Below are 12,243 nucleotides of genomic sequence, written 5' to 3'. Positions count from 1 at the left end.
AAGAAAGTGAACAAAATCCTCGCTCCATTAATGTCAATGGCAGTTTTGTTATTACCTGTGTGTGACACAGGTAGTGTTTTGCCCTTAGTTTTCCCAGTGACTTACAGAGTCAGAAATCATATGAGAGCGATTCTCATTATCAAAATAAGAATAGCAAAACACAGATTTGATGCCTTCTCGAAAGATAAAATGTTAAATTGCTTCAATCCACTTTGGAGAAGCAAACCCAAGTTCAGTTCTTCCAGATCTTTCACCTGAAGTACTGCAAATGTCAATATGACCTTGTCCATTTAAATACCTCCATTTGCAAAAGAGTTCAGGTCATCTCCAGTCTAGAGAGCAAGGTCTCTCCTTAGCATCCAATTATTGAAATCTGGAAGGAATGAAGAGTTCTAATCCACCACTAAATAATTAATAGTCCACTGGCTATTTCTGTGATCGGCACCTATTCTGAAAGACTGTGGTTTAGGACGGCTGAATTCTTCAAGCAAGCTACAGTACAGGTACTGTAGAGCCAATGCTAAGATTCTCTACAGCAACAGCAAATATTATGATTTTAAATACAACCTATAATAGTAGAGATCCTATTACTTTTAAGACAGATATATTGTGGTTTATTGCAATAAAAAAGAACAAGTTTCTACCTAGCCTGCAAGCAGCAAACAATGGACAAATTAACTTCCCTTCCTAGTACTGTCTATAATGGTAGGGCAGAATTTTGGGTCATCTGTTTGGACAAATGAGAGATTTTTCCACCCTTCCATGTCACAGAAGAAAGTAAGTTCCTGCTAGAACTGGGAATAGTTACTTTTCTCTCTTGCTTAACTTTCAGTGTTGGAGGGTACAGGACCATCTGCTCTAAGGTCAACTACTGTTTTTCTGCCATGAAGTAATGGGGATCTATCCAGTCTTCTTAAAGACTGGATCTAAGAGGTACTCCACAGCTTAGTATGAATTTAGGATAACTAACAGAAAATATGCTTAATAATTGTAATTTTTAGGTGGCTAAATAACAATAACAGTAATCTCTTGATGACTAATTATAGTACTTGACTGAGAAGGGGTAACAGAAAGATTTTAAAAGGGGGGAAGTAAATGTAAAAGTCCCACATAAATCTAGTTAAGTAACTTGCCTTTGGAAACCTCTGTCCTGGATCTTGTTTCTTTTACTGCAAAATTGTTGAAAATGGCAAAATGCAGATTACACAGAGGGCCTTCTGGAAATCAGACCCACATTCCTGCATCAGTCTTTGTTCTATTCTTTGTTATCCCAAAGATGCATTAGGACTATGCTGAAAATCTGCCAGCTGTTCAAAGCTCACATCAAATTTTTATGTATCTTGACATATTTTGTCTAAAAATAAATGCACAGTATAATGATAATTTGTCTTCTCTGTGACATTAATTAACAGGTAACTTTTGGATGCTCTCCATTAATAATTCTATATTTCCTGATAGACTCATTAAATTATGACTTATTTGTTATCTTAGTTAATGGCTTAATAATAACTGTAGCCTAAGCTAATTAACTTTGTGATAAATTTTGGTAAATTATTAATATGTATCTTCAATACAGCGATGCATGCCAATCTGTATTCATGTTCATAGCATTCCTCCAATAACTCCTCTTCTGTTTGGATAATCCTTTCATTTTGTCATTGGCCTATGTGCCGTAAATACATATCTACGTTTGAGCTCTAAAGCCATCTCTATCCTTGTATAACCTGGCCTTTCTGGTGTGTCTTTTGAAGATAACCTACAAATTATCTTTTAACTCTTTTACCTTCCAATAGATAAGTTCCAATATTAGTTACAATCCAGTCTTAGTTGTTTATGTGGGTACATCTGGTGTAAGAAAAGTGAATATATCAGAATTGCTTAAAATCTCAGGTGTCATTCATAGTAGAAAGAATCTTTTCATGGAACGAAATAGCAATGCACAATGATGTAATAGTTCATAATGAAATTACCCTGTTAAAAAAAATGTGTGGATGTATTTTTGCAAAGGAAAATATAAAGGAGAAATGTATTGTTTATTGCATGTAAAACAAAATAGCAACCAATTCATAGAGTAAGTCTTTAATTACCTTTTCTTTTGACGGCATTTAGTCAGGTTGTTGGAAAAAAAAAATCTGTACACATATGTTCAGTGGAAATCTTGATAAAATGACAAAGAAAATTCCCATATACTTAGTTCATCTTGGGAATGCTTCACCTTAGCATTGCAAGCCTGCTTAAGGTAAAATGTTCTTTGCAATGTGTGACTCATGGGGACCATTTTGGGATAAAAGGTACTGTGGATGTCCCAGGTGATGTTTCTTCCCACTGTTGACATACAGCCCATGCAGGGAAGTGCCCTGAAACACAAAGAGGCATTGCAGACTGTGACAAAGATGAGGGCCTATGCAAAGAAGAAACTGGAGTTCTGGAGGAGCAGAACTGGCCAGCATCGTAGGAGTGGGTTTTGCACATGGGACTCATAGGATGGAAAAATATCTTGAGCAACTGAGAAAGGAGAGTAATCAGTCAGCTTCTGCAGGCTACACCTGAGAACTGGGAAGATAGGAAGAGCTGTGAGGCTATGATTTTTGAAAATTATACTGTGAACAGAAGGAGTGCTTATGTAGGGAGAAGAGGACTTTTTCTCAAGAAAATTGATACAGACAACTCACAGAAGAGGGAAGGCAAAGGGAGAAGATATATCTAGATCTGGCCTAGCAATATACTGTTAATGGTACAAATAGCTGAGAAGAAAGACTGGGAATGTCTAGGAAGGAGATAGGGATTGATCTGAGGAATAGAATAGGATGATAGGAAGATTCAAATGTAGAAGCAAGGAGAGGGAGAAAGGGCTTAGAGAGCGATAAGTTGCAAAAGACAGGACAAGAGGCAGTACCCACAACAGTCTGCTAAACTGGGAACCACAGTTTTTCCAGGATAACAGGCTGGGAAACCTAATGCCTATTGGTATCTGACATCCTCTCTAGTGGATCTCAACTTAGTTCTCTTGTTATTCTTAATACCAATCAGAGATCTGTGTTGCAGATCTAGATGTGGTATATGATATAATCCCACATCATAACTATGTGGATTTTAAAAATAAACATAGAGAATTATGCATTTACATACATAAATAATTATGCAGTATTGACATTGTAAACCCAAAAGTCTTTTATAGAGTTAAAAATTCCAGACAATTAGGATTGCCTTTGCAAATAACTGCATGCTTGTGTATAATTTTTATCCATGGGAACTTTGCCTTATTCACTCCATATTCACTCCACCGGATGAAAGGACTCATTGAATCCACATGGATGCTATGCTGTGTTCTATTCACATTGCTCAGTTTACTGGCCTAAGATTTATTTAGTGTGCACGATACCAGCTCTATTATTCAAGCTTCAGAATATTCAAGCTTACTAATTTCCATATTGGCATTTCTGTGACATTGTTCAGTACACTGAGTGCTCCAGAAACATGAATTAATTATTTTCTCAACATCCTTCTGCTTCTAATATTTGACTAGTTGAAAGTACATTAATGTTTCTTTTTCTGTGTATTCCTATGTAACACAACCTTGAAAGATCAAGTGTTTTTTATCAAAAGCACATTTCTCCTATAAAAACTAAAATTACTGTTTGATCTCTCCCTGTCTCTTTCTAAGGACATGAGAACAAAAACAGATGACAGTGTGCCTTGCAGGCTTATTCAATGTATTGATCTGTGTGACAGTGTGACATGTCAACTTTTCTATATCTTGCGTATTTTAGTACATGCTCCTATCTTATAAAATTAATATACTTAAGACATTGCATTGTCAAATTAATTGTCTATTTTCTATTGAAAGTTGATTTTTGTGGAAAGTTAAATTTAAATGCTAGTCCAGGAGTAGGAATGCTATTAATTTGAGAAACTGGTTATTGACAGAGTGGCTGAAATTTACATTCAGAAATTAGAGTAACGAAAAATAAACATTTTTTAAAAAGTTAAAAAAGGTTGTTTTGAACACTGAAGTATTTCAGGAGCACAGTGAATTAGTGGAACAGTAGAAAAATTCAGTCATTGGAAATTTTTGGTTGAACTCAGAATCACAAGGAGATTCATGCAGTGCAGGTATTTAAATTTGGCCATCCAAACCAAAAAGGCCTTTGAAAACCAAGCAAAAGGTTCTTGTTGCATACACAATACAGTTTTCATCAGCAAGAGTTATGAAGGGGTCACTCATATATTCTTGATTCATCACTGCAGCCTGTAGAGCAATAGGGGAAAAGTAAGTACTAATTCTCTGATTCCCTAGCCTGGGGTCAAATCCCAGAAGTAGAAATAAGTGAGATTGTAATGCCCAGTGGAACTAATTGTGGACAAAACAACAAACAGGAATTATTAACCTTGCCCACAGTGTCTCAGATGATCCTAGAAGTCTCAATATTTTCAGAGAGCAAGAATGTTCTTGAGCATATCCAGTTCCATCAAAATTTGTTCATGAAGCACAGAGAAGAACAGAGGAAATTATGATCTCATAACTTGCAAGCCAAGCCATTGAAATTATAGCCTTGTGAGAAAGAATGTAAATCAGAAAGAATATTTAATTTTTGGTTTTTTGTTTTTTTTTAAAGCTTCCCATAGTCCAGTAGTACGCTCTTTACCATTTAGAATGACTGCTAGCTGAGAAATGCACACTAACCATTTATGAATTATACAGCTGCAAGGTATTATCACAAAAACTAAAGAATATTTTATTGCCTAATAACATTCCTCACCACTAATTCATCTGTGAACAGATCACTACCAATAACAGCAGCAATGAAAAGGCTTCTGGCTGAAAGATCTAAGTTGCATAATATGCGAAAGCTATGTTGCTTTTATAACAATTTAATCTCAAGCATTATCTATATACCCCCCACCCCAATAATTGCTTAAATGCCCTATATGCATGATGCACAACTGGAACATATTTTCATGGTGGATTTTACAAAAATGTATTTTGGTTTCATAAACATTCTAAAGTACAACAGAATGCAATTATCTGATTGCTGGAAGACAAAAAATTCCATGTTAGTTCAAGAGCTGTTTTATTGAGCTGTGTTCAGTTTTTCAAAGCATTCAGAAGTTTCATTATGAGATTATACCAGGCACCCCTAGCTCCAGCACCATAGCACTGAAAATGGGATGCCTGTCACCTGCTGCTTTCAACATTTTGGATGCTATCCAAATCACTATCATTTAATCCTGTTCTCCAAAGAAACTGTTTACAACTATTTCAAAAGTTAGTGTAGCTTTGTGTGTATGTGGTTTGTAATATTCACATCTTACTAGGCTACTTAAGCTGCTCTCTCCCCACCCCGTGTCCCTTTTTTTGCTATGAAAAACTGGAAATTAACTATAGTGACTTTCCTTTCAGCTCACTTCAGTCAGAATACCTAAAAGTCATCAGTGATGGTATTTCAGCCTATATTCCTATGTGTAGTTTTGCATCTTGGTGTAACTTCCCTCAGGAAAGCGTGGCACACAAAGCCGCCCTGTCCCTGCATGGCAGAGCTGGCATGTCACACACTGATGCACATGATGCGTCTGATTTAATTGACATTTGGACCTGAAACTCCTGATGGAGCCAGGAAAAGCCTTGATTCTGGGAGGTGTGCCTCCTCCTCGATGCAGACAATCTCAGATCTGAGAGGTCATGCACAATTACCCTGGAGTCCTTGACTCTGAATTTCCAAAAAACATTGTGGAGCTCGTGAAGAAAAATGAAGTGATTGAACCCACAGAGGTGGGTGGTATTCCCTATAGGCATATTCTCACCTTTATTGTTCACAGGCAAGAGGTCTCATAATTTGTATAAGATATGTTTTAAACTCTCTGTGCAACATCAGTGATCACTAGTGCTGGTCTGAAGGAGGGTGGGGTATATTCCTAGGCAACACACCCTCTCCTTAGAAGAAGGCTCAGAAGAGATGGGCACAGGTGCTTATAAAGCTTGTGGTATGAGCTATTTAGAGTGATAATCAGATTACATCCACATTAAAAACAGAAGGAGGGTGTAGCATATACTGCAGTAGTGCTAAACTGCATTGCAAGCCATGGACATAGAGAAGCTGATACTTTGCATTTTCCCCATTAGTGAATGACAGCTACAATGCAAGATGGCCGGACACAGTGAGTCATAAAAAGAGCATCTGTCAGCATGATTTTCGGCTCTTTCCCATTTCCTGTAATAAGCAGAAGCAGTACTTTGGAAATTTCTGTTTTCTTTTGAGTTGGTAGATATTTTTTCTTAGATCGTTACAGTTTCACCTTCATTTCCCTCATGCTGTTGCTGGTTTCGTTTTTATGATTATGACCAAATCATTGAGTCCCTTACAAATTTCTCAGTCTTGCAGGGATACTGGTATTTTAGATTCTGGTGATGAAAGAGTATTTCACCCTTAATATCCAGATCACTGGGTCATTTGGCTGAATTGATGGAAACAGAAGTAGATGAATGTGAGAAAGCACAAGCAGCAAGGCAGAAAGTTAACAGGAGTAAGTTAACACCCCTTCTAGCATCCTTTTCAGGCAGTATGCTATCCATATTATCTTCCCACTCTTTTTGCTTTGCTTTGACACAGATCGTGACCATCAAGTGGTATATAAGGCATATGCTGTTGTTTTTAAGCATAAGCATATGGACAGTTATGTAATCTTATTTAGTGCTAGTTTGGTTTTTTTGGCCAAATTCCTCTGAACTTCTGCTGTCCTATTTTTAGTGTATGGTGGAGAGGCATGTAACAAAAGAAGCTCAAATATATTCTTATTTATACAACTTAATTTGTGGAAAATACAAATTATTATTGTACTATACTAAAAACCAGTTTTGGATTATATGATTTAATCAGCTTTTTGATAAATTACTTAACAGTGAAGTGAAATTAGCTAGTGTGCTTATTGAATTAGTTGGTCAGCAAGTAAGTGCCATCCACTCGAGAGGAGGTTAGACTAAGTTTAAAAATGCTTGAACTGTCCTTCAATCAGGGTGATGTTATAACAGCCATGAAAAGAGACATGTTCACTATTATAAAACCACAGAATTGTTTTATTTCTGCTTCTGGTCCAAATTGCAATTTGAGAGGAGGAATATCTTCCACTATAGGAAAGTCAAGAATAAAATTCATTAATATATAAGCCAATTTCATAATTGCGCAAGCTTTTTACTGACGGTTTTCACTCACAATCTCCAAAACAAGTGGTTTGTTAGCAAAAAAGGCACTGAGCCTTTTTTTTTAACTACTGATCATGTTCAAACTGAATCTTTTTATGAAGAGGTAATTATTTTCATAACACCAGATATGCTGATTAATTATTTCAGTGTGAATCTTATCATCAGAAGTGACCTGACCCTTACAAGAAAACTTTTCTCTGCACAAATAAGATTGCAGTCAAGTAATGTATAGAATACTCTATACAGAAATAGACTAAAACTGAATTGTTAGTTTATTTATTTGAATAAACTAACATTTTGGTAGTCATTAAGAGAAAATGAAGCATTTAATTAATTTATTTGCTGTTATTTTCTTATGTAAAAGTGACTAGCAGTTATATCTTTGAATAAATTTTTTTTTTTTCTCTGACCAGTGCTTAGAGAGATGGCATACCCAGTTTTTAGGAAAACTAATGTAGCTTTTGACAGAAGCACAAAGTAATGACTTGGAACATGGCAGACAAAGGACAAACTGTTCAGTTGTGGCCCTAAATTTATTTTAGTTCAACCAGTAAACAGGGACGCAGCATGGACTTTGCTGATTAAAAGCAAAATTAAAAAGCCTGAAGCTGCATTTGACAGTGTTCCAATTTGTAAACAGCTCAACACATGGGATTCTGTTTCCTTCTATTTTGTGGCTTCCGGCATCCCTATGCAGAATATTATTGTTTCATTGTGGGTTTGTGTTATTTTCTTCCCTCTAGGAGAATGTATTTCTTCTTCTCGATTTCCTGGAGAGACTTAATACCCCCTGCCCAAAATTCGAGATATTTGCAGCTTACCGTATTGTTCCTTATTTCACTGCTCCTGCCTTTACCATCTAGAAGGACCTACCTCTTCCAGCCTTTGCTTGGGTGAGTGCTCTCAGTGTGAGGGATCAGAGTCAGTGGAACTATACATGTGTGATGAGTAATCCCACAGGTGAGGATTTCCAGGAGGTGGCTTCCAGGCAAGTGTTTTGCATATCTTCACATTTTCTTTTCTATTTTAATCTCATACATACCCTTGTGTGTCCCTTCTTTGTGTCTTGTCTGAATAGGCTTCAAGCAGCATTGCTCTATACTGCAGGAGGCAACACAAATTAATTAATTTCTCATCATTAACTTAATCTACCTCAAGAAGTGCCTTTTTAAAATGTGAATACTACTATTAAAAGCAATATAAATCTGTTACAACAATAAATTTGCTTACAATATATCACTGTTTTTGTACTTATATTAGTACAAGGTCTTGAAGGAGAATTTGGACGTAGGAATTTCCTTGCCATGAATTATTTCTCAGATTACTAAAGTCTTAGCCATTAATAGCTTGGGGTTTTAAAATTTTTATGTTTTAGATTTTCCCAGAATTAAAAATATACAAAGTTTCAAACTTGCTAGGCCTTGAACATCTGTTTCTAGAACAAACATGTCTTTTCTTGGTTTTGATAGAAGGCTTGTATCTGTGTGTGGCAACAGCATTGGACTTCAGGTAACAAAGTGTTGAAAAATCCCCAGCTGAAATTCCCAGTGTTAGACAAAGTGGCCAAATACAATGGGTTGGATTCATCACTGTAACATCACTGACTCCTCAACAAGAGGTAAGAAAATGCAGGTGGAAAGTCTGTGGTCAGCAGGCAAATTTAATATAGCACAGCTAAGCCTGTAATCAACAGCAAACTGATCAAAGATGTTTTTCCTCTGTTCTTCCATTTAAGGTGTCTGTTGTATTAGCAGGCTATGGGAATTAAGAACAGATCAAGATGAACACAGGCTAAGAGAGGTCAGAAAAACAATCATCTTCTGAAGTTTTGTCATTGATTATGACTGAGTCGAAGTTCTTGTCTGTGAAAAAGAAGACCACGGGTTAATCCCTGAGTGTAGTAGTGAAGTCTGGTATTTTCTGGGTCAGAAAGATCTGTTCATTTGACACTAACTTACTTATCAACTTTCTTCATGTTGTCTAGAAGAAAATTGTTAATAGTCTTTTCTACTCCTTTAAAATAAAAGTTAGTTCTGGAACGGCAGAACTGACCTTTTACCATCCAAGATGTCTTTAGCTTCAGATTCAGAAGCATCAGAGTGGGCTAGATCCGTTTTAAAACAAACTTTCTTATGATTATGAAAACAGGATTTCTTACGATGTGGGAAGCTGCAAACACCAAGATCTTGTCTAAGCAGTAGGTGGCAGACTGCTCCCAGTAATCCTTAGGAAGCTGTGACTCAGCTCTTCTTAATGCCCATGGGGCTGCAGTTAAAGGTGATGAAAAGAGAGATGTAAAGGTGGGGAGACTCCTAGGGTTCAAGCAGTCGGCGTAATTTCACAGAGCATGCCGGGGATACTCAAGTCAGCACTTGCCAGGCGAGGGGATGTTGCTCCCACACTCCCTGTGTTATCAGTTCCTAGCGTAACTGTGGCTGTTACCCTGCCCTGCAGCAGCTGGGTGACCTCGATCTTGTTTTGGAGGATTTGCCACTGTTGACAGAAAGCCAGCGCTGTCATGGCTTTGAACGTCTACACAACAGTCTACCTGTAGATTTGTCACCATTTGGAAATCCCTTTTAACTCCAGAGACCCCAAGGAATTTTTTTAACCAAAATAGAGTTTAACACATGGAATTATATATCTGAGGATGTCTGTGGATACACCACAGCCTCTACTGATTGCTACCTACACAAAGTAGTTTCTGAACAGTACCCAAAAAGACCCAAAAAGCTGGGATCCAGTCTTCTGACAAAACTTTTTTTTTTTTTTTTTTTTTTTTTTTTGCTTACCCCTTACCTAAATGATGTTAAGGTGGAACAAATCTTTTCTCTTTATAGCAGATTTTATTTTGAATTTAAATTCACATTGAGAAGTTTTCCCAATGCCCTGCTGCTAATAATTAATGTATTTAAGGATGCACCTTATGCCTTGCCTTTTGTCTCATGTTTCAAGAGAAGCCTGTGGCGGTTACACAAACTGCCTTCCCCATCACACTTGTTTCTCATACCATTATGTTGCTGACTGTCAGATTCTATGTAGTGTATACCAAGACATTTCATTACCCACCTAGTACTAGGCTCTTGTATCAAAATAGAGGACTGTCCACAGACTGCTGGAAATCACACAATCCAATGGTTGGTAAACACTTGGGGGAGCTGCCCATCCACTCTGCAAAAATGTTGGATCTGATTTATGGAATAATTTGCTTAGCATTCACCAGATTATTTAAAACTTGTTTTGTCACCAGACAGGATTTGAAAGTGAAAGAATTCAAAAAAATAGATTTTCATACTAGGAAAGGCATTATAAAAGTACAAAATAACCAAACATTATGGAATTTATATTTTTATTAAGATTATGCTAATTTAACTGTGTCTATATTTAAGCTAACTCTTGAGACTTTAGGCTCTGCTGATGGTTAGTTGGACATCCCATGGATATGCAGAATCACAGTCCTTTCCTGCTCAGGCTATGTTACATTTCTACTGCATGATTTGGCTAGACTAAGATTATGACATTCATCTTCAAGATGATTTCTCTTGCTTTTATCTTCCCTAAAACATGATGGAATTTCTTTAGAAATCATACATGATGATGAGTTCCTTTCTATGTGTCATGTTAGCTTGCTATCAGTTTTATATTAGTTGCTTAGTGTATAAATGAAAGATTGGTTTGAGAACGGGGTGTTGTCCAGCTATGCACACTTCCCCTCCTTCCTCCCTCCTATGCGCTCTTTCAGACTCGAGGGAAATCAGGAGTGATCTTGTCACAGTAACATTTACAGGGGCTCAGTGATCATGTAAACACAGAGTGGAAAGCAAAAACATCTCTGAGAAGAACAGAAAGAGTAACTTCAGGACTTCTTGACAGAAAAGCCATTTTCAAAATTTTTATATTTTATTATTAGAAATCTCCCAAACCCATACCTATGACCATTCCTATAGTATTTACAGTTTTCTTAGAATTTACTTGAAACAGATAAGAGTCTGTAACATTCTTCTGCTCTGCAATGCAGTTCTTTTAAAGTTTGTCATTGTTACTTCAGGATACGCAGCTCTTTCTTGAATAGTCAAGACCTATCATCATCAAGAGCCTCATATTAGACTTTGTGTTTTCACTGATGACAAATGTAGACTACATTTTAAAAATACATCTTAAACTAGAGAGATACATCATTATAAATAACGCACTTAAGAAGAGTCAGAGGATGTCTGCACTCTCCAAAGTGGCAGTTACTTCATTGAACTAAAGAAGGAAATTTGTTTTGAGTGCTCATTCTGCTTTCATATGGCAAGCTATAGTTATGAAAAATCTCCTAACATTTTGTTCAGAGTTACTAATTTGAAGCATCAGGTGAATAAATATTAAGTAATTGTACTCTGGCCTGCAATTCTTCAGAATATAGTATTCTTCTTAGGGCTCAAGTCAGGCAGTCATTAATGACTACAGCACTTCATAATGAAGAGTGGTCTTTACAGAGGGTTGGCATTCAAACTGTAGTGAAACCTCAACCAGACAACCAGACCAAGCAGCCCAGCTAGTGTTTTTTTTTTAATAATAATAATATTGATATTACTGAATGTATAATCAGAAACGGAAAGAGATAAATCAACAGAGATTATGCTTGGTGCATACACTGAGGTTCAGTGTGGTAGTTAGAATGAGGAGTCAAGGGGATTAATGGCTCATTTGGTTCACATACATGACCAAATATTTTGGTCATTAAAATATGTAAAATTAAGTTTATAGTACTTACTGTATTGTTGTCCTTCACCTCTATCCTATCAGTAACTCAGAGGTGAAAGCAAATAGCTTTACAAGAGAAGACAACTAATTTAGCAAAAGGAGACTTCTATGTGTTTATCTGAAGAGTATTCCAGATTACTGTGCTTTTTCATCTACATCTTCTTTTACCGAGAAAAGAGGAGTCTCTTTGTTGTGGGTAATGGATTGATAAAGCTCTCTTCCACCACCATATTACAGAGGATACAGAAGATTTTAATGTAATGCTGCTTGTATCAGTAGCAAATTATATATACAAG

This window comes from Vidua chalybeata, chromosome 1 (assembly GCF_026979565.1).
Source record: "Vidua chalybeata isolate OUT-0048 chromosome 1, bVidCha1 merged haplotype, whole genome shotgun sequence".
In the NCBI taxonomy this organism is placed as follows: domain Eukaryota; kingdom Metazoa; phylum Chordata; class Aves; order Passeriformes; family Viduidae; genus Vidua; species Vidua chalybeata.
This window is presented reverse-complemented; position numbering follows the sequence as displayed.